We start from the raw sequence: 23423 nt of genomic DNA, 5'->3' as shown, positions 1-23423 counted from the left end.
AGGCCGCCATCTTACAGACGGCATTCAGACTCAGAAGAGTTAAATACTTTCCTCACAGCTACTAAGCACTAGAACTAGAATAAGAATGTGTGCTTTCTGACTCTGAGTCTAGGATTCTAGGACTTCAAGGGTTTCCTATCTTTTTGAAGTCTTGGGGCAGAACAATGTAAAGGAGCAGCTGGAAAAACTGAAATGAAATTACTATTCACTCTTACATAGGAAGAATAAAGATAACTCTTGAGGGCCCTGATATATTATAGTAATAAAAGTAAGACTGAGGTAGCAGAAGCACATGAACATGCAGGGAACACTTCCAAACATCCTTGAAAAGGCCTAAGTTCTAAGGACAGGAAACATGAGGAAGCAGAGAAGGAAGGAAATGTGTCTAAATTCTTCCAAGCTGTTTCTTTTACTATTCAGGCCAAGCCTTCTATCTCTTAATCAAAATTTCAGGGAAAGCTTATGGCAGATGAGACTTTTGGGAGTACATTAGAAAACAGGAGGGAAAAAGGCCTTGTTACTCACTGATTTGTATCCTTGTGTTATTTTATAATATTATTAAAGCTCTTTCTATGTTATATAGATTCTGTTTCTCAGCTGTACTGCAAATCTATTAGGACGAGTCTCTTGTCTCTTTTATATATTCCTTGTACTGTGTCTATGTGTGGTGGTCTCTCGGTCGAGCAGGCTGTACAGTTTATTCGAAGTGTTCCAAGGAGCTTGTGTGCCTCCACTGCTCTGACCTCATTTTTGCAATGTTAATTAAGTTGGGTAGATGACCCTATTCGACTGATAACACTCACTAGCTCACTAGTATATGGTAAGTAGTTTATTCTCTTAGTTAGTTGACCGTGACCAGATTAAAGCCCAAAAAGATAAGAAAAAAAAAATCAGGTGGTAGAGAGTGGGGAACAGAGGTATAGGACACTGTTTTGGGAAAGTGGATCTTCTTGTGTTCCTACAGAGGATAACTTGGGCATGTCAGGATGAGGTATTACAAGAAGAGAGAACAAGAGAGGAGGCTCACCATTAAATTTGGCTTCTGGCCTTGGGTCAGCCTTGCATGATGTTTTGTAGACTGAGAGTAAGGAAGGAGAAGTTGAGACAAAAACTTTACTCTCTGGTCACTGAGAGTAAAGATTCTCTTTGTGCTAGCTTATTCTTAAGCAGTATGCATGAGGCTTTTAGGGGTTTGTTGCTGAAGAAAATTCATCCTCTCGTGCTAATTGGGCAGGGATTCCAGGGTATTAAAACCAAAATCATTTGACCACCTGAGTTATAGTAATTTTAGTGCTTAGGTTGTTTATTTTCATTGTATAGCACGACCAAATACTATTCAGTCTGGCTGCATGGAATGAGATATGGCTAATTAGATTTCCTGGCTAACCTAGGTTAAGACAGAAATGCCATATTAACAGTAGCACCCTTAAACCTGGGGAAAGAGGCTCTTCTCTCATGTTACTTGCTTTAGAAGGCCCTGCTGGTCTTCCTCTACTGTGGCATGCCTTATGGGGAGAGGATTCTGCAGAGCCATGTGGATATTGTCAATCCAAAGCACCCCATTCCCTCTTCTAAACCATTTGATACCCCACAATTCCTACCTAAGTGATCCCAAGATGACTTCCAGGGCCTACGTGGGTCTCTCTTGGGGTCTCATCTCCCAAAGGTGAACTGTACCTCTTGTGTGGAGCACTCCTAGGACCAAAGAGTGTGGGGCTGTGTATGAATCTTAGATGTGTGGGCTGAGGTGTCCTTGGGAGTGTGTGTAAGGCCCCTCACTGCAGAAAAGAACTGAAGGTGGGGAAGAGAAGAGAAGGGAGTGGGCTACTGGCTGGAGACCCCTGACTCCAAAAATTTTAGGCATGGGCTGACATTTCAAACTCTCCAGTGGGAAACCATTTAGAGCAGTCAACTCACATTGACTTTGAAGTGCAGGCACTACTTTGAGTAACTAGGCTTGATTGCAGAGGTCCTTGCATGGCCTCCTGGTCTGCATGTTGAACAACAGTGGTTATTGTTCTCTGGACGCTAATGCTGTAGGTACTAGATGTGACTGTTCTCCAGAGACATTCCTAGGGAGTTGCTAATGGTGGTGGTGGTAATTGCTATTATTATTTCATGAACATTGAAATCTTTTATTTTTTTGTAAAGTTGTCTTCTTGAATACTGGACTGTAAAGGTGTGTGGATGTGTTCTAGAAAATTGAGAATTCTAGTTAATTGAGTTTTCTGGTTATTTAACTTTTTACTGTAGTTTGTACTTGCTGTTTGTTCAGCGTCTAGGCAATTTTGCATGGGCATATTTTATCCTTTCTCCCTGTCTCCATTAGTCTTCAAGATCAGGAAGATGATTTATGTCATTTTAAAATAGAGCCTTCCTCTGTCTCTCATTTTCCTTCTTCTCTCTAAGGTATATTGTTGCCTACTATATCCTGTGCCCTGTGCTGGAATTTCTCTTGTGCTAATTTTTATTGATAACATATGATGGCTTAAAATGTCATCTAATGTTTAGTAAATTCATAATAGAAAATAACTTTGTTCCCTCACAAATTTTTACAGACATTTAAAATTAGCACTTCAATATCCAAGTATTTTGCTTTTTCTGAATCTGGAGAGAAACTAACACCTGTAGGTATTTGTTGACATGCAAAAAATGCATGCAATAATTTTAAAATTTTATACCCTATAATTGGTTGTATACTATTAATTAGACCTCTTCTTTAGCTCTCTTACTGTATACACTCTTCTGTTTTCCCAAATTCTCTCCTCTTTCTCTAAATTCTTCACCCTGTTCCCCACCCTTTCCCTGCCTTGTCTCTGGGTTTTTGTCTCTCTTGCCTCATTTTTCCTTCTTTCTCTCTCACTTTTTTCCCCCACCCCTTCTCTCTTGTTTCACTCCCCACTCACGTATGTGCCGCTTCGTCTTTGTGTTTATATCTACCAGGGGAAAGACCAACCATCTTTATTTTTTAATTTTATTTTACTTTAAGTTCTGGGATACATGCGCAGAATGTGCAGGTTTGTTACATAGGTAAATGTGTGCCATGGTGGTTTGGTGCACCTATCAACCCATCACCTAGGTATTAAGCCCCGCATGCATTAGCTATTTATCCTGATGCTCTCCTTCCCCTCACTGCCTCCCAACATGCCCTGGTGTGTATTGTTCCCCTCCCTGTGTCATGTGTTCTCATTGTTTAGCTCCCACTTACGAGTGAAAACATGTGGTGTTTGGTTTTCTGTTCCTGTGTTAGTTTGCTGAGGATGATGGCTTCTGGCTTCATCCATGTCCCTGCAAAGGACATTATCTCATTCCTTTTTATGGCTGCATAATATTCCATGGTATATATGTACCATATTTTCTTTATTCAGTCTATCATTGATCGGCATTTGGGTTGATTCCATGTCTTTGCTATTGTGAATAGTGCTGCAATAAACATACACATGCGTGTATCTTTATAATAGAATGATTTATAATCCTTTGGATATATACCCAGTAGTGGGATTGCTGGGTCAAACGGTATTTCAGGTTCTAGATCCTTGAGGAATCACCACACTGTCTTCCACAATGGAACCAACCATCTTTTAAAGTAGTAACAAATGACGTCTAAGTGTGAAGTCCCAAGTCAAAGAGCTGGAGAGTCATACAGTTTCAGAGTTGTTGCAGTTTTGATGATTGATTCTCTGGCAGGGTCCTCCTCATTTTGCACCTGAAAATATAGGTCTAGTGAATTATATCACTTGTCCAAGCCCACACAATGACCAGGCTTCCTAGCTCTGATTTATCAGTCCAGTCCTTTTCTTAAAAATAGTTTCTGAATATATGCAGGTAAAAATAATAAATAAGCCATCATAAGTTACAGACATGTATGTCTGCTTCTATGGTGCCAAGGAAAGAAAACAAGGGGGAGGCATGAACATAAAATAACACAGGTGCACTTATACGTTGTTTCTTCAAAAGATCATGAAAAGTTAGCTTAGAAATTGCCAGTAAGAACTATGACAAACAAGCTCAGACAAGTTACTGCAGAGAGGAGCGTATTTAGTTAGAAAGCAGGAGAAGTACGCTTGTCAACAGGCAGAAAAGGAGGAGCTATGGACCTTACAATTGGAAAATGTGATTCAAAAAAAAAAATAAAGAAGTTGATCCTTCTTGATTTTTCTTGTTTTGAAATTTATGGCAACAAGTACAACAAACCTACTTTAATGTATAAATTAAAATTAGTATACTGTGATTTACTTGGGCTAATATAAATGTAAAACCCTTTAAGCTAGACCAGCTGTAATTATATTCCCAAAGATTTGATTTTTATCATTATTTACAGCTAATAAGACATTTATGATCTCTTTTTGGTTGTCTCTGGTGAAGCATTGTTGGCAATGCTTTCCTGACTTGAAATTCTCATGTGTGTTGAAATCAAATTAGGAAAATGAGTAAGTAAATAACTTATCCTAAGAGTATAATCTCTCCTTTGTGACATAAATTAGAAATCCATTCACATCTGTGGAATAATTCCCAGTTTTGCGACTAAATAATCTGACATGCACAAGCAAACATGCCAATCTTTTCTCGGTCTAGGAGAATTTGGTCACTTTCTACTTGAACAAAACAAGCTATATGTGCTTTTAAATAGATGTATCATTTTCTTAAAATTGGATTATAAAGAGCTGATCTGAGCTGCAATCAGATGGATAATTAAACAGCAAAGGTAAGAGGCCTCTGGCTGCGCATGTTTACAGTGTTAATTGAAAAAATAAAAATATGATTTTTAATTCCTAAAGACAATTTGACCAATGCACATGTACAATGATGTAAGGTTCTCTCACTTTCCATTTTAATCTCAAGATTGTGGAGGCATTTGAACCTAGCTTTCTCACAGAGAATGGATGAAGTTTGACTGGAGAAATCTGACCACATTTTATGTTTTTCTGGGGTGTGTATAGTTGAATGAAAACATGAAGATGCTACGTTTAAACAATTTTTTAATTTTGTTTTTTCTTCCTTCAGCTATGATGCTTTATTTTCTCAGGTCTGTTTAATCATCTGGAATACTTTTTTGAGTGATTTTTAAAATGATAAGAAATGTTCCCTCTTCCATAATGTAGCTGTTGCCTCTGAAATGCCATAGGTGTTTGAATTTTTTAAGTCCTCATTTGTGGCAGTTATTACGTTTTGCTTCATGTTATAGTAATTTGGCATGTAAACATATCGTTTGTACCAAATTTTAAACTGTTTGAGGACAGGGTTCATGTCATTGTCTTCTTTACCCTGGGCTTTTCATTGGGTTGGTGAAATGTTTGTGGAATTGGCGAATGAAGATAAGACATATATTGTCTTCTGAGAGTGGGCAGACATGTGGCGTGCTGTTGCTGGATAATGTGCTCATAATGTCCTGCAGATTAATTTGGTTCTTTGATTGAAAATGAAGTGAAAACAGGCATCTGCAGTCCAACCTTTTCCTGGTGTTATTCAAAATGTAATTCAATGTGATCAATTACATTGAAAATAATTGAGAAATGAGATGACACTTAAATTAGTTGAAGACAAGTGTGGATTTTGCCCTTGGTTCTTTGGATAAGTAAACTTTTAGTGTTTTCTCAGAGATTTACAAAATTCCAGGGGCTGTGTATTCTTGCCTATAGGACATCCGAATCCTGAGGCTTTTCTTCTTATCATTTCTCATTTAACTGCTTATTAATTCTTTCCAAGAGAAGGAATAAGAAACATGAATTTTTGCTGTTAATTGAAGCTTCCCTTAAAACTGTTTGGACTGTCTTTTGGGCTATTGAGAAAAACTATTTGGTCACTTTTCCTGTTTTTTTGAGAGTCCAGGTAGAAGAGTTCTTTATTATTGTCATTACATAGTTAATAATAATATTTCTGTTTCGCTTTTACATAGCATAACTTTTCAACAAACCTGGCAAAACATCATCCAGGCATTCTGGTCAGTAAAGATCCTGTTATCAGTTGTGCTGCAAGACATTATTGAGCAGATAGTGTAACTGGTCCAGTTTCCCCCTTTTGTCTCTGTAGAGAGTTTGGCAGCATAGCAGAGGGTCCCATGGAAGTAGGGATAAAATCTCTCAACTCCATTTAAACCTCTGCAAGTTTTCCTCCTTGGGAGATATGGAGTGGTTCCAACATCCTTAGTATCAGTTGCCTTTTGGTCAAATTCAACCTTTAATCCCTTCTAAGAATGGGAAAATAAAGACATCTATTATGACATCCTAAAAGCCTGTAGTTATTGAGAGAGCTGCCAAGACTAGAATTATAACTTGGGCCTCTGCTATTATGAATATATTACTTGCTGTGAACTCACTTGGAGTAAACTTGTGTTATTGTAGAAGTAGCAAAGAGGCCAAAAAAGAGACAGGGGCAAAAAGACATGATCATCACAAAGAAAAGATAAATGTTTGAGCTGATGGATATCCCAATTTTCCTGACTTGATCATTACACATTGTGTACAGGTATCAAAATATCACATGTACTTCCCAAATATGTACAACTATTATATATCAATAAAAGCAGTTTAAAAAGTAATCAAAAGCAGTAGCAGAAATATATTCCTTATGTAATTTTCATCGCATTTGAGCATCTAGGATTTTTGACAAGACACTGGGCTTCTGTCTACCATAGGGTGCTTAGGATGCCTAGTGATCTCCAGAACTGTGGGGTATCAGTTCAAGAGTCTGCTCCAAGAATACGTTAAGTGCTTACTTAACGCAGAGCACTATCTTTAATGCTTTGAAGATTCTAAGTTCTATTTTTGACCCGTCTTCTATGTCGGGCAATTTATTTTTATGATTTTTGCTTCTGCTTCGTCATTTATATGTAGGTGACAGTAATAGTAATGGCCTGGTAACCTTACAGGGAACTGCAGGTTGATGGTGGGGAAGCATCTTATTCTAATACACCCATATAAAGACATAAAGATAGCATTTATATATTTGTAGTCAAATCATTGGTTCATCCTATTTTCTGCAGGTGGAGATAGATATCACCATGTATATGGCCAATTGTCTTTATCCAGTTCAATTTGGCCAGGTCAATGAAATTTGTATTTATGTCATACTCTTGTATTGTGGGAGATAGAAGTGTAATAGTGCCCCTAATTTACTTTTGGTAAAATTGAGGTTAAGTGATTTTCCCAAATTTATTTTGATATAAAGTAAATTGCAGATACAAGTTTTTTGGTCCCTAACCTTGTGTTATTTAATTGTTCCACAAAGAAATGCTGCATATTAAAATTATCATTTTAAATGGTTCACTCAGCCCTTTTGTCCCTCCCTTCTCCAAGTAAAACAACTAACCCCTATTTTTCAGTTTGTTGTGAATTCAGTTTGTCCAAACTAGGCTGGGGATAGGTTAATTAAATAATTATATGGTGATTAACATGGGGTTAGAATTTGTGTCAGATTGGGGCAAAACCACCTTTTGAATACCTAGAAGATAGTGAAATGTACTTAATACTAACATTGTCATGAATATCAATCACAGGTTTAGAAGTCTTTTGATATATATGAGCTAAATATGGGGTTGAATCCCCACCAATCATATCTTAACAGATTTTTTAAAAAAGATAAGTCTCTGAATCAGCTGGTTTACTTTATTTGTCTCTTTCTCATAAAAATGACAATAAAATTATGGTATGTGAACTTCTGATTATTTAGATTCCAGTTAAACAGGATTTTACTTTAGTTTCTTTTATTACCAAGAGAGAGAATAATGGTTTCTTACTTTTCAATTCCATTTAGAAGGAAGTTGTTTCTTTCAGAACACCAAATGAAGCTTTCTTGCCAGCCATCCTATAGGACATTTGCACTTGAATCTCTGATTTCTGAATTTGGGACATTTTAAAATCCTAAGATTTTTCCAGGTGATCTTTGAAAATGGGATCCAGGGAGATTTTAACAAATTAATGGTTCCTGTGTTTAACTCGTTTAAAACATATTTTCATGATCCTGTGTGTGTGTGTGTGTGTGTGTGTGTGTGTGTGTGTGTGCCGTTGGGGGGGTGGGTAGAGGGGGATATGGGGAGAACAAACAATAACCAAAGAAACAATAGTGGAACTTCAAAATATTTTCTACTAACTTATTTGCTAATAATTATTCAGGCAGCTTTATGAAAGCTCTTTGGAAATTCTAGAAGTGTTTCCATTTCAGACTTAATATATTTGGATCATAAATAAATATCAGATACCTTTTGGAGGCATTAGAAACTAAACATTATGCAAAGGCTACCCTCTGTTGCGTCAGGAGCTTGAATTGTTTTCATTAAAATATCTGCTATGAAAGCACTGAGATTAGATGGGATGTTAGCTCCCCTTTTTCCTGCTATCAAATGTCAGAGATTTGTATTGTTGGTAGAAACTGAGATTTCATTTTCCTTCATCCCATTCTGATGCTGGCTTCCCTGAAGCAACACTCCTGTTCCAGATTTTTATGCTCGAGGTAAGTCAGAAAAGGAATTTCGGTGCGGCATGAGTTTGTTGATGAAACGTGGGGGAAAACCAAATGGACATCTTCAGAATGAAAGTGTACGTCTTTGTCTGAATGTGTGAGAAGGAAAAACGCTGAACACAGTCTAAACCTCCTGCTGGTGTGATTATTGAGTAGTGTTGATGGTCAAAATATGAATGAAGGTTTTTCTGTTGCAAAATGCTTTATGTTATGTGCAGGGCAGACATCTGTGTGCCTGCCTTAAATTTATGAACTAATAACATTCTCTTCCTAGAAATCCTGTCAGGTCTTTAACGGTACCATTTTGTTCTGAGTTATTCTGGTAAATGGATGATTTTGCTTTTAAGTAATTATTTTTTGAATTTCTAAATGTAAAGTCACATATGGTTTAATGTATGGGGAAGATGCCTTTATCATCAATGAAAACTTTCAGAATTGACTGATTGCATTTTATTTTAACAAAATATCATTCATTATTTTCTTCTATTTGGAACAGATGTAAATGTCAACAAAATAGATTCAAGCAAGTTTTATGAGTGAGATTACAGATAAATGATAATAAGCAAAATCATGAGGAAACCCAACTCAAATAATTGAGTTAGACTATACTATAAACAAAGTAAATTTAAAAACATATATCCCCAAAGAACTGTGGCCAGTAGGATAGATACTCTCTGAGGCTACCCTCCTAGTGTAGTAACAGTAATTCTGCTGAAACCAGTTAGGCACTGTTGAGAGCAACTTCTCGCTGCCGATGAAGGGACTGGATCCTGTAGCTTGGTGTCCTTGTCAAGTCCTCAGTGTGTACTCAGCTTGCCCCTGCTAATACACACTGGTCTTAAATAAAACAGAGTGGCAAATATTTAGAGTGAGTTTTATGTGTCTTTGGGATTTTTCCTTCCCCGCCATTGGTAAATAGCACGTTTCCTCTGCAGATCTGTGACCTTTGAGATAACTTCCCTTGTTAAACACACACTGATTTGTGTGGGTGTTTGTTTTCTTTCTTTTTTTTCAAAAGCTATTCCTTCTTTTCTACTTTATATTCAGTTGCTTTCAGCACAGAGTAAAGTCTTCTGACGAATCTCTTGTCTGTAGTTTTGAAAGGAGGGAATGAGAAGCAAAGGAATTAGCAATCACAAAGATAAACCTGCAAAGGCAAACTAAGTAGAAACATGTTTTTCCATTGCAAATTATGCTTAACTACTATAGGCTGTAATCCCTATGCTGACATATCTCAGAATAAAATGTAAGTTGCTTGAGATGCTATTCTGAACCATGTGATATGGTTTTATTGATTGATAAATTTATCCATATGATGATAGTTGTAGATTTTCAGAGGCCCCATATGGACCGTTTGAAATGAAAATGTTATATTGGCAATGGATGAGAACATGCCACTTGCCCTGCTCCATACAAACTTTGATTCCTAGGAATCAGCACATGTGAGAGAGCTGGAGGCCACCGTATGGTGTGCAAGTGCTCCTGTGCTGAAGTGACACCAAAACAATCACCACATTGCCATCAGGCCATCCATCTGAGGTAGGGTTTTCCTTCTTGTTTCAATCTGTATCATTCCTGGAGAATTTGCCAAGGCCCCCAGGGCAGTGCTGAGGCCTCCAGCGCCCCCCACAAATCTCTTTTTCTGTCCCCTCAACATTTTCAGGTCTGACCGCGTGTGATTTTCCTGTGTTCTTTTCTCTAATTTCTGGGCCAAAGCTTGGCAGGGGGCAGGCGCAGAATTAGGTTGAAGAGGCCAGTATGAGCAGGCATACTAAGGTCCATTGTGCTATACCAGAGGTGTTACATTAGACTAATGAAGGGATTATAGAAACTTAGCTCTCCATCTGAATTCTCTTATTAACACATCACTGTGAGTCAGCCTGCTGCTTTCGGTGTTGTGCATTTTTTTCCTTTGTTACTTCTGTTACTGCTAACGATATTGGTATCATTTGTTGTATCAATGCAACTGACTTGTACTTCAAATTAATATCTCAACCAACCTAGAATTTCTTGTCTAGCTATGGTAGGTAGTATGGGGTGGTAGTGGTGTTGTCTCAGGCTAGTATATGATAACATGATTTTGAAGTCTGTTTTCCCGCCCCCCCATTTAACGAACTAGTGTGAACATCTATCCATACCTTTTAAACACTTTTCTCCAAGATAATTTTTTATAGTTTTTTAACGGTTAAATAACATTAATTTAGCCAATCAAATTTAAAATATTTTGCTACTGTAAAAATTATTGTGTGTCTCCTGGTAGTTAAATCAGGATTATTTCCTTAGGATGCAGAGCTTGTAGGTTAAGGAGTATAGTTATTTATAAAGGTTTGATTTTTTTGGCCAAATTGCTCTCCAGAAAGTTTTTTTCCCCTTCAATTTATTCTCCTACCAGCAGTGCATGAGAGGGCACATTTTCCCATATCTTAAGTAGTGTTGTTTTTTAAAAACGTTGCCAATCTGATACGGGGAAAATGGCATTTCACTGTGGTTTTTCTGTGTTTGTTAAGTCACTAGTGAGGTTGGATAGTTTTATCCTTTGCAAATTGCCTATCAATGTTCCTTACTTATTTTTCTTTTGAGATGCTTATTTTCCAATTAATTTTACTAACAATTTTTATATAGTATAGCTAGTAATCCGTGTGTCTACAGATTGTTTATAATGTAAATATTTTTTTCCAAGTTTCTTAGTCACTTTTTGACTTTTTCCCTTGGGTATATTTTTACATGAGAAGTTTTTGTGCATGTGATTGAGTCTTTTTTAATTGTGGTAAGAACATTTAACATGAGACTTGTCCTTTAAAATGTGTTTATGTCTATAATACAGTATTATTAACTATGGGCATAATGTTGCCCAGCAAATCTCTAGGACTTAATCATTTTACATAACTGGAACTTTATATCCACTGAATAGCAAATCCCCATTTCCCCCTTCCCCAGCCCCTGGGCAGTGGTTGAGTCTTTGATGTTTTCCTTTTAAAGTTTCTGCCTTTGGAGTTAGTTTAGAAATGACGTCATTATCCCAAGTTCACACACACTTTTCCTACATTTTCTTCCAGTTTCTTTATTTTACATGCAAATCTTAATCCATCTGGAATTTATTTTGTTGTATAGGAGTGCAAGAATTTAACTTTATATTTTTCTCAGATAGTTTTCCACTTGCCAGTGGAATAATGATTTGTTGAATAATCTATCCTTTGCTTTTTAAGTTTTACCTTGAAAACACATAATATAAAATTTTGGATCTCGTTTTTTAATATAATTCATTGATTTCTCTTTTTTTGGGAAAGCATAACATTGTTTTAATTATTGTAATGCAGTTAAACATCTGATAGCTTAAATCATTCTTATCTTTTTCAAACATTTCTTGGCAGTTTCTTGCATCATCTCCTGACCAGATGGTTGTCATAATGTCTTAATTGCTCATTCTACCATTGGTCTCACTTGCTTCTGATCCATTCACAACAAAGTTGGCTGAATTGTTGTTCTAAAACACAAATTGGATCATATTACGCCCTGCTTGTTGTGTATACATACTTCCAGCTATTTTTATAAACTAAAAATGAGCCCTTTGCCTATAACAAGATTTTAACCTGAAGTCCAAGCAATTTCTGAACTTCAGAGTGTTTGTAGACACCATTTCGGTGATTTTTTTTTCTGAGTAGAGGATTGATAGTATCATAGATTTTGAAAGAGCCATGACTCCAAAGCATTAATAACCTCTGTGCCACAGGAAGAAAGTCAGACCCCCCAGAATGACTTGTCAGTAGCAGGTCCTCCCCTGGTTGACATTTCTTTCTTACCTGCCTGCCCTCTCCCTGACCACTCTTCCATATCCCCACCCTTCCCCTCCTGAACTGCTTGCAGTTGTCTATCCTGTCTGCTGTTTCACGCCCCAGTGCCTTTTTACATGTTATTCCTTCTGCCAAAGTGTTCTCCCACACATACCTCGCCCATCTGGAAAATTGTTCCTTGTCCTTCAAACAACAATCAAAGAGCCTCCTCCTCTATGAAACTTTGTCCGATCCCCTTAAGCAATGCTGATCTCTCTCCTTTATTTTTAACCACTGTACTTAATCTGTATTTTACTGTTACTCTTCTGCTCTTCCTCCTCTACTGGTACTATAATATCTTTGGGAATAAGGACTGTGTTTTTGTAACCACAGAGCCCACTGCCTGGCATAGCATAGGCACTCAGTGAATGCTTGATGAACAGATGAATGGATGCAAAAAATGAATGTATGGCAGGACATAGCCCTGGTGAAATCACTGGCAGGGGCTTGTGTGAAGTAACTGCATAAGAAAAAAACAGCATGCTATTAGAGGTGAAGGGACCAGCTTTGAGTTTAACAGAAATAAGGACAGAATGGGTGAAGCCATAATGTCAACTTTGAAATATCACCATTTATTAAGAAACCACATTTGAAATTCTAGGATCCTTAAATGAAGACGCTTTCCACCAAATACTTTTCTAAATTTCCCGGGGTGTTTATAACATGGAGGACCTATTTCCTGAGCTACCAGGGTCCTAACACATACCTAATTATGAGTTGGTCACCAAGAGTTATTGGTAATCACAAGTAATGAAAGCACAGCTTTAGGTGAGTGGGTGGGTAGGGTGGGTGAAGTGGGATATGCCATGTTTTGGACCAAAGCTGTCCACATTGATGTGTAGCCATTGTTTTCATGATTCTAGCACCCAGTGGATGTTGAGTAAATATTTTGTGAGTAATTGAATGCTGAGTGTGTAGCTGGGGGTATGACAGCCAGCTAACTGTCATGTCTACTTTCTCAACTCTCTGAGGTGGCAATGCTAATTTTGCTGGAGAAAGTAGCATCACTGTTTTACTTGGTTCCCTCTGTTCATACTACCTAATTTTAGCTAGTTCTTATTGTTACTTGCTTTGTTTACTTCTTGGATTCTTTATCACATTACCTTTGGTGTCACCCACTGTCTTACTCTGGGCAAATGAACCTTGTTTTTTTGAGAATGTTAAGTTCATCTGACACAAGCCCCTCAATTTCACTCCTCAAATTCTTCTACATCAGCATTATTTTCTTTACCCTGGGGAAAAAGAACCTCCTCATTTAAGTGTGCTTCTTCTTCTTCTTAAATATTGCCTAAGCAACTTTTTAACTTTTAATCTCTCTTTGTCCATTTACCTCTTTCTTTGTTTGCAGACATCATTAGAATTCTCCATCCTTGAAACAACTCAATAAACAAAAATTTTGCTTGACTTTACTAGTTGCATACCTTAACTTTCACTTTTCTTTTTACCTCCAAACAGCTTGAATGACCTATAACCACTATCTGCACCTTTTCTTCATACATTGAGGTCTGGAAATCTTTATTACCTGATTTCTTCTCTCAGTCTCCAAATTATTAAGTCAATTTCTCAGTTTTCATTTTTCTTCACCTCTTGATAACACTTGAAACCATTAAAATTCCCCTTTATTTTGAATGGGCTCTTTCTTAATGTCTGTCACACTCAACTGTCTATTTGTTCGTATCTTTCTGTTTTATTTTCTGTTTCTTCTGTGGTCCTCTTTCTGATGTCCTGAGAGTGGATATTAAGTTGCACCATGTCTGCAGGGATGACACCCCAACCCTAACCTTCAACTCAGGCCTCTTTCCTATGTTCGGATCTACTGTTTCTGGAAAGCTCTACCATCTGCCCCACAAAAGCTTCAACATTAATAGAAATTCCATATAATTTAAAACAAAATTCCAGCTATATTTTCTTTCAAGTAAATGTTTAATTTGAAATATTTACATTAATGATGCAACCATTTTTCTATCCACTCAAACTTGAGACCTAAGTATGAGCTGTTTGCTGATTGTTCTCTCATAGCCAACCATTTCAATGTTCTCTGATTTCTACTGTTACCCAGGCTTTGCTTTATATTCCCGCTTTTATGGTGCTTATCTAAACCCTTACTTTTGGCCTTTAATATTGTATTGGCTATTTATTTATTATTTTATTTTTATACTTTAATTTCTGGGATACATGTGCAGAACATGCAGGTTTGTTATATAGGTATACACGTGTTGTGGTAGTTTGCTGCACCTATCAACTGTCATCTACATTAGGTATTTCTTCTATCCCTCCCCTAGTCCCCCCACCCCCCGACAGGCCCTGATGTGTGATGGTCCCCTCCCTGTGTCCATGTGTTCTCATTGTTCAACTCCCACTTATGAGTGAGAACACACGGTGTTTGGTTTTCTGTTCTTATGTTAGTTTGTTGAGAATGATGGTGTCCAGCTTCATCCATGTCCCTGAAAAGGACATGAACTCATCCTTTTTTATGGCTGCATAGTATTCCATGGTGTATATGTGCCACATTTTCTTTATCCAGTCTATCATTGATGGGCATTTGGGTTGGTTCCAAGTCTTTGCTATTGTGAACAGTGCCATAATAAACATACGCGTGCATGTGTCTTTATAGTAGAATGATTTATAATCCTTTGGGTATATACCCAGTAATGGGAATGCTGGGTCAAATGGTGTATCTGGTTCTAGATCCTTGAGGAATCACCACACTGTCTTCCACAATGGTTGAGCTAATTTACACTCCCACCAACAGTGTAAAAGCATTCCTATTTCTCCACATCCTCTCCAGCATCTGCTGTTTCCTGACTTTTTAATGATTGCCATTCTAACTGGCATGAGATGGTATCTCTTTGTGGTTTTGATTTGCATTTCTCTAATGACCAGTGATGATGAGCTTTTTTTTCATATGTTTGTTGGGGGCATAAATGTCTTCTTTTGAGAAGTGTCTGTTCATATTCTTCACCCACGTTTTGATGGGGTTGTTGTTTTTCTAGTAAATTTGTTTAAGTTCCTTGTAGATTCTGGATATTAGTCCTTTGTCAGATGGATAGATTGCAAAAATTTTCTCCCACTCTATAGAGTGCCTGTTCACTCTGATGATGGTTTCTTTTGCTGTGCAGAAGCTCTTTAGTTTAATTAGATCCCATTTGTCTATTTTGGCTTTCGTTGCCATTGCTTTTGGTGTTTTAGTCATGAAATCTTTGCCCATGCCTATATCCTCGATGGTATTGCCTAGGTTTTCTTCTAGGCTTTTTATGGTTTTAGGTCTTATGTGTAGGTCTTCAATCCATCTTGAATTAATTTTTGTATAAGGTGTAAGGAAGGGGTCCAGTTTCAGTTTTCTGCTTATGGCTAGCCAGTTTTCCCAACACCATTTATTAAATAGGGAATCCTTTCCCCATTTCTTGTTTTTGTCAGGTTTGTCAAAGATCAGATGGTTGTAGATGTGTGGTGTTATTTCTGAGCCTCTGTTCTGTTCCATTGGTCTATATATCTGTTTTGGTGCCAGTACCATGCTGTTTTGGTTACTGTAGCCTTGTAGTATAGTTTGAAGTCAGCTAGCATGATGCCTCCAGTTTGTTCTTTTTGCTTAGGATTGTCTTGGCTATACAGGCTCTTTTTTGGTTCCATAAAGATGCTTTTCCTGGCTTTAGTTGTTTCTTCTCTAGGATATTCTTTACATTGCAACCAGAAGAAGTCATCAAAGGTCCAATTATGCCACATTCTTGCTCAAAGATCTTCAATGAATCTTGATTTCTGTGTGATAATGGTTAATTTCCTACATGATTAACATGTACTCTGAAGCTAGACTGCCGGGATTTTGATCCTGGTCCCACTACTTCCTAGTTTTGTAACCTTGGAAAAATTATTCAACACCTTTGTGCTTTAGTTCCCTCGGTGAAAAATGGGAATAATCATAGTGCTACCTTATAGGGTTGTTGTAATAATTAAATGATTATCCTGCACATAGTAAACAGTCAATGAATTTATGCTATTATTATTAGTCTGCTATTTGTGGGCTTTCATATTTTGTCTCAAATCCAACCTTCTCACTACTCACTATTTCTAAACACATTGTGCATTTTTCATTATATATGCATTTCAATATCTACTTTCTGCTTCCTCTGCCTGTAATACCCTTTTCTATCCTCTATCTCTCCTGTGTCTTTAGAAATTATATCAGTTCTTCAAATGAACCTCAAATAGACTTTCTCCACGATCCTTCACCTATCATACCAGCCATAAATGATTGTTTATGTTTCTGAAGTTTCACAGCCTATCTTATACTTTTCCTGTTTACTTAATTCATGTTGGCTTAGTTTAATTACACACAAAGAAATCTTGTGTTGCCTGATGGACTGTAAACTCCTTGAAAACAGGGTTTGTGTTTATTTTTTTCGTATTCTAAAGTAACAAGGAAAGTTCTCCAAACATAAATGTAATAAGTATTTGTTGAATGAATATAGGAGGAAGGGTGTAGGTTTTGGATAAGAAATCGTCATTATCAAACTAGTCAAAAATGACAAGAGTATTGTTTTGGATGCATAAGTATAGAATTAGTACCTCTCACTCATCCCCCACTAATACGTTTTTGTTGTTAGCTTGCTGCTAACTGGGCTCTGGCTGTTACCTCGCAAAGACTCTGAAGTAGGAAAGAGCTTGGCACATTTAGAAACTCACAGATCATCAATGCTGTAGTGAAGTGAAGGAGGGAGAAAGTATCATGGGTTGAAGTTGGAGAGTTGGAGAGAGATGGGATAGGTCACTAGAACTTTCAGGCCAAGTTATGCAGTTTAGCAGTTTAGTGTTTTTTTTTTTTTAACAGTGGAAAGCCTTTGAAGGGTTTTAAGCTGGGGAATAAAAAGATAATACTTTACTTTTAAAATTGCACCCAGGATGGATGGAAGACAGAGAGTAGGAAGATGAGTGAAAGCAGAGAAAACAGTTGGGTGCTCTTGTAGGTGAGAGACTGCATGGCCAGGGCTCAAATGGCAGCAGTGGAGATGGAGAGAGGTGGGTGGAATTGAGATTTATTTTGAAAGTAGAATGGACAGGATTTGCTGAAGAAGTGTTAGGGAAAAGAAAGAAAGCAATTTGATATGATGTCTCAGTTTCTCACTCAAACATCTATATGGATGTTGTGGCTATATTTCTTATTTAACTTATGGATGAAAGAAGGTTTCATATAGTAGATAATTTCCAACAATTCTTAGGCATCAATTTACCCGACTTAATGCAAAAGTCTGATGCCATTTGGGATAGAATGAATTGTTCCTGTATGACCTCCAGAGACTGAGTCATTGTGGGTGCTTGTCATGTAGTACTCACTGAGGTGTAGGAGGATACCTTCATGGAGAAGATGTATCTTGAGGTGGATCTAGAATGAATATCAAGCTAAATTTAAAATTATTAAGGATGGAATGAAGTTTCTGTTCATTACCCACCGTCCATTTGTATCAATTTTCTGGGATGTCTATTATCCTGTAAAAAACATGTATTTCCGCAGTTATAAGAGCTTTGATATTGGTGTGAAAACAATGGTCCCTAATTAAGCCCTAGGGTATTTTTGGAATTTAAACAAATGTTTGGTGGTTATCAACTGGGAACTTCTGGAGAGGTGAAATTTTGTATCGGGGGACGCATTGTTCTTTTTAAAGGCCACATGGTGTTCTTCTACTTATATGTCATATCATGTACATAGCCAGTTCCTTCCTGGTGGACATTCAGGTTGTCTCAACCTTTTCCTATCTCCAACAGTGCATGCTTGTGCAAGTATATCTGTAGGACAAAATCTTAAGGATAGAATTATTAGATAAAAGCAGTTACCAAATTTACCAATCTTCCTTTCCAGAAGATTGTCTGGGAATGACTGCTTTTCTTACCACCCTACCAACACAGGTGCTCATCTCATAGGAAAAAAAATGCTACTTTGTTTTAATTTTAATTCATGTTTCTTTTGTCAGGAGTACAATCAAGCACCTTCCTCCTATTAATATGTTTATTTCCTCTTCTCACTTTTAACCATTCTTGAACTTCTACAATTATGAGAAAGTAGTGACTGTCAAAAAAAATTTGCTCATTTTTCTGACATCTCTCAAGGCACTGAATAGATGTCCTAATTTCCAGGTCTGTGTAGACTGACTTGGGTTACTCAGGTAATGGCCTCTCTTCTGTCGATGAACACATGTATTGAAGCATATATATGCCAGGCTCAGTACTAGACACAAGGGGTACAGTCAATGAACAAAATACACACAATATTGTACCCTCATAGAGCTTACATTTTAAAGGGGGAAGCATACAAAAAATAAATTAGCTAAAAATATAAATATCAAGTGGTAATAGTACCACACAGAAGAATAAAGCAGAATAAGGGTTTAGATGGTGAAGATAGGAGAGCTGCTGTTTTACATGAGGTTAACAGGAAAGGCATTTCCAAGTACTTCTCCCTGCTTCTTTCTCATCTGTGTGCTCTAATTTTACTCTCCCTCCCTTGTTTGATTCTTATTATTTCTTGCAAGTGTAAATTCTCTAATGCAGAACATGGTTAGCGTTTGGTTAATGGCTTTCCCGTAATAATTGCATTAAAATGATTTCTCTCCACTATGAATTATCTGACATGTCAGAACGGACGAATGCTATCTAAAGGCTTTTTAAAATCTGTTAAATTTATAGGGCGTATTCCAGCCCTCACCAAGGGTCACTTCACTCCATTCTCATAGAGTGCCTACTGTCCTGGGTATGCCTGCTGTCAATCACAAAAGAGATGGCTTCTTAATGAGTCTGGTTTATGACTTTTTTCCTTAAGACAAAGTCAGTCTTCATTTGGAAAAGTTGTTCCAATGAGGGAAAGTAGAAATAAAAATTCATCTTAGCTTTTATGGCCAGACATAAAATGTCTACAGCCGGATTGATATGGAAACGTAAGCTTTTATTAATTTGTTTATCTGGATGCTTCTGAAGGTAGAAAGAAAGACTTTCACCATGGAAGCACTGGCAACTGAATTTCCATAATGGATTCAAAGATCTAAAGAATATCCTCAATTTACATATTCTTTCTGAATTTATGTTCAAAGAAAGGGTATTAATATAAATGTAAAGTAAAATAAGACAAAGCCCAAGTGTATTAAGACTATTCAAGGCCTGCCATGCAAATTGCAGTGGAAAAGTCTACCAGTAGGTTATTGGGAAACAGAGAAACTTGGAGTCCAAAGATAGGAGAGGATACCCACCATCAACTTTCAGTGAAACCACAAGCTGGCCACTTAGCTTTTCTTGTGTTCTAGAGTCAAATGTGAAACAATAGCCTTTATTTATTAAATACTTTGTATAAGGTACTTTGCTCAGTACATTATATATTATCTCACTCATCCTCATAGTGAGCCTGAAGGGTAGTAATTTCATTGTACCTTACAGATGAATAAACTTAGACTTAGAGACAGGTCACATAGCCTGTCCAAAACAACCAGTTAATAAATGGAATTGGGATTTAAACTTAGATTTGTCTGATTCCAAAGCTTGTGCCCAACCAGTGTTTATTGAGTACCTTCCAAAGAGCCAAGCGACAGTTTAAAATAGGTTCACATATGTTCAACTATCACAACAACCAGATAGAGTAGATATTCTGTTGAAGATGAGGAAATGAGGTGGGGGAGAAAAAGTGATTGTGTTGAGGTCACACATCTAGAGTGGTCGAGTCAGAATATGTATGCACTCCAGACCTCTAGCTCCAAACCCATGAATTTTTTTTAAAACGTGACTATAGTCTATTCTCTGTACAATGTTCATAATATTTTTTCTGCCAGTTGCCTGCTCCCTTGAGGTAAAGGGATAATTAGCTGAGATTCCTTGCAGAAAAGTGTCAAATATCAGTACTTTTAAAAACAGTGCTGAATTTTCCCATTATTTAGCCCATTACTTCATTGAGCCTAATTTCATACTTCTAAAAACAACATAAGTTCTGTGGGTAGTGTTCAGTATGCTTCAGCGAACCGAATGCATCCTGGTGGCCTGAGAAGACTCCTACTGCTTCTAAACATGTATGAATAATGGTTGCCACCTGCAAGTAGCTTAGGCAGTGGGCACTCATACTTCAATTCTAAAGGGTTTGGAAGGGATGAGTATTTTCTGTTTGAAGCTCAAGCTAGATTAAATGAATTCTTGATCTTAATCTACTTTGAACTCTACTTGGAACACATCATGAGTTGTTTTGGCTTATCATTATTAATTTTTAAATACACATACAGTGCTCTAGTATTGAAAGCATAAGATTTTGTATAGGAGAAAATTTGAATGTCTTGAAAACATTCAAAGGAGAGCTCAGGGAAATAAATGAAAGCTGGTGGATTTCTAAAAATCTTTATTGAGGATTAATATTAGAAACTTGCGATACAGTCTAACTGATTTTTGACTTTGTTTCTGGGCTATTAATGATTTCATATAAGACACTATTAGTAATTTCAGAACAAATAATATGGCCACATTTCTTGTTCCTAATAAATTGGTACTACTTGGGATCAATGGATGATTGTTGTCATTCCCAAAAAGATTTTTTAACAACAGAACCAGAAAACTAATTCACAAATTATCAATATTCAGCACTTTGATAAATTCAGATGAATTTGCCTACCTAAAGAAAGCTACTCTGGCAGGCTTCTCCAGAGTTTCATTATCTACTCTGAACTTTTGTTTACATAGCAATCATTTCTGCTGTGTTCCTTTTCCCTACTAGCCTTGATAGGCTTCTTAGCTGAATTGTGCTGAAACCTGTAAACCAGCCCTGGAGGCTCTGAAAAATTAAAGATCTGTCTTTTTTGTTCTGTTTAATAAATGTTAGCTTAAGAAAGTCTGCAATGGAAGAACACTCAACTTGTCCTAAATGATTCTCTCATTTATTCAAGTTGCAAATAGAAAGAGGTATTCCCCAATTTGCAATAAAATATTGGACTTCAATTTCTAAAAAAAAATCTTGAAAGCTACATACTCCATTGACTTCTAAGCAAAGAGAGTCAAGAGACATTCATCTTCTTGAATCTTCATTAATCTTCACGTCCTAAATAATTTTCTCATTTATCCAAGTTGCAAATAGAAAGAGGTATTCCCCAATTAGAAATAAAATATTGGACTTCAGTTTCCAAAAAAAATCTTGAAAGCCACGTGCTCCATAGACTTCTAAGCAAAGAGAGTCAAGAGACAATCATCTTCATAACTAACACCAATTGTCATAAAACTTCCAAATGTAAACCTAAACTTTTTGTTAGGAGTAAAAATAAAAAAGCCAAACAAATGAAAAGCTGTGAACTTTCAAAAACATCTTAAAGATTCTCTGGAAATTTAAACATTTAAGTTATATGTTAAGTTGTGTCTATCAAGCAGGTACTTTAGTAAAAGGGAAGATTCAAACAATTTAAATATATGCTCTAGTTGTTTGATTTAAAATTCTTTTTGTGTCAAAGAAATTCAGGATAGAGATTTAGTAATCAGAGTTGAAAAATACATAACACATTGTTCTAGTAATTCCCATCATTCAAAAGGAACCATCTGTACTGAATATTCTTAGATAGTTTTTCAAGTTCAGTTTTACATTGCAGACATAAAGGAACTACTTTTGTATCTCTTAGACAACAATTCCGTTATAGAAGTTTACAGGCTAATGGCAAACACATCTCATAATTGTCCTTCCAGTTTCTTGACCCATGTTTACTTCCCTTTAATTTCATGCCATAAGTCAGTGCTCTTGACAAAGTATACTCTGAACATATTTATAAATCATTATTTTTCCAAGCAGTTAATCTCTAACTCCCTATTTCATTTCTGTGTCTCCATCAGCATTTTCTTTGCAGTGTTCAGTACCCTTCATTTGACATACAGACCCATCCCTGAGAGCAAGGGAGAGAGAGGAAAGCCCTGGCCTTTCCTTTTGTACCTTGATTTTTTCCATTCAAACTCATCATTGTTGGTGCATTGAAATCTGGAGGTTTGAGTGAGAGATGGAATCAGAGAGATTTAGGAATGGATTCAGATTCTACAACTAAAAACCATTAGGATGCCTATGAGCTTTGTTTTCTGCATAGTATCTGAATTACAAATTGTATTTAACAAGTAAAACTAAGTTGTGTCCCACTAATTGAAAACCACCTTGGTTAATGTTACCTCTTTTTGTGTACATTTAAATCCATTAAATCTTTCTTACTTTTGCCTTCAAAATTAAAGTAATCTATACCATTCACGCTACTGACTCTGCTTTTTAAAACACACAAATATTAAAAAAAAAAAGAGAAATGTTCTGGTGTCTCCCCCTCAGCCCAGTGAGATGTGTTACACAGTAGTCTTTGTTATCAGCCTTTGGTTTCTGATCATTTAGAAAGCTTTCAATCCCCATCACTTATGAAAGTCTGTGAACAATAATTTTTATTTAAAGATTTCTTACAGTGCTGAATCTTACAACCATTTATAAATTCATGTCATGTTTTCTTAAAGTTACAGAACTGTTTTCGATTTTTAAGCCTTAACCTCTTGTCTGCATAGCAAATCCTACTTATTTTTTAAAAAGCTGAATTTAAGTGTCATCTCTTAAATGAAGATTCCTGATCATGTCAATCAAAGGGAGCTTTCTCCTCTGAAATCTTTTTTCTTTTAAATATTAGTTTCAGGGGCACATGTTCAAGTTTGCTCTAATAGATAAATGGTGTGTTGCGGGGGTTTGGTGTACATATTATTTCATCACCCAGGTAATGAGCAGAGCATAGTACTCGATATGTAGTCTTCTGATCATCACCTTCCTCCTACTCTTCACCCTCAAATAGGCCCCGCTGTCCGTTGTTCTCTTCATTGTGTCCATGTAACTCAATGTTTAGCTCCCAATTATAAATGAGAACATGCAGTATTTGGTTTTCTGTTCCTGTGTTAGTTCTCTTAGGATAATGGCCTCCAGCTGCATACATGTTGCTGCAAAGGACATGATCTCATTCTTTTTTATGGATGCATAGTATTCCATAGTGTATATGTACCACATTTTCTTTATTCAGTCTAATGTTGTTGACCATTTTGGTTGATACCTTGTCTTTGTTATTGTGAATAGAGCTGCAATGAACATATGCATGTGTGTATCGTTATGGTAGAATGATTTATATTCCT

General features: G+C 36.7%; 1 protein-coding gene across 3 annotated transcripts in view; it reads left to right on the top strand.

Annotated features, from left to right (window-relative positions):
- PDE4D (phosphodiesterase 4D) overlaps nt 1–23423 on the top strand; it is a 1555180-nt gene that overhangs the window by 82357 nt on the left and 1449400 nt on the right. Inside the window, exon 1 of one of the 3 annotated variants that reach the window (XR_010126387.1) lies at nt 8274–8448. The exons of the other annotated variants lie outside the window; for them this stretch is intronic. The gene's annotated coding sequence lies outside the window, so the exon portion shown is untranslated. Of the gene's footprint in view, nt 1–8273; nt 8449–23423 lie in introns of those variants that run through there. 3 annotated transcript variants of the gene reach the window in all.

This window comes from Pongo pygmaeus, chromosome 4, assembly GCF_028885625.2.
Source record: "Pongo pygmaeus isolate AG05252 chromosome 4, NHGRI_mPonPyg2-v2.0_pri, whole genome shotgun sequence".
In the NCBI taxonomy this organism is placed as follows: Eukaryota; Metazoa; Chordata; class Mammalia; order Primates; family Hominidae; genus Pongo; species Pongo pygmaeus.
Note: the sequence above shows the minus strand (reverse complement) of the source record. Positions and strands in the feature narration are given on the sequence as shown.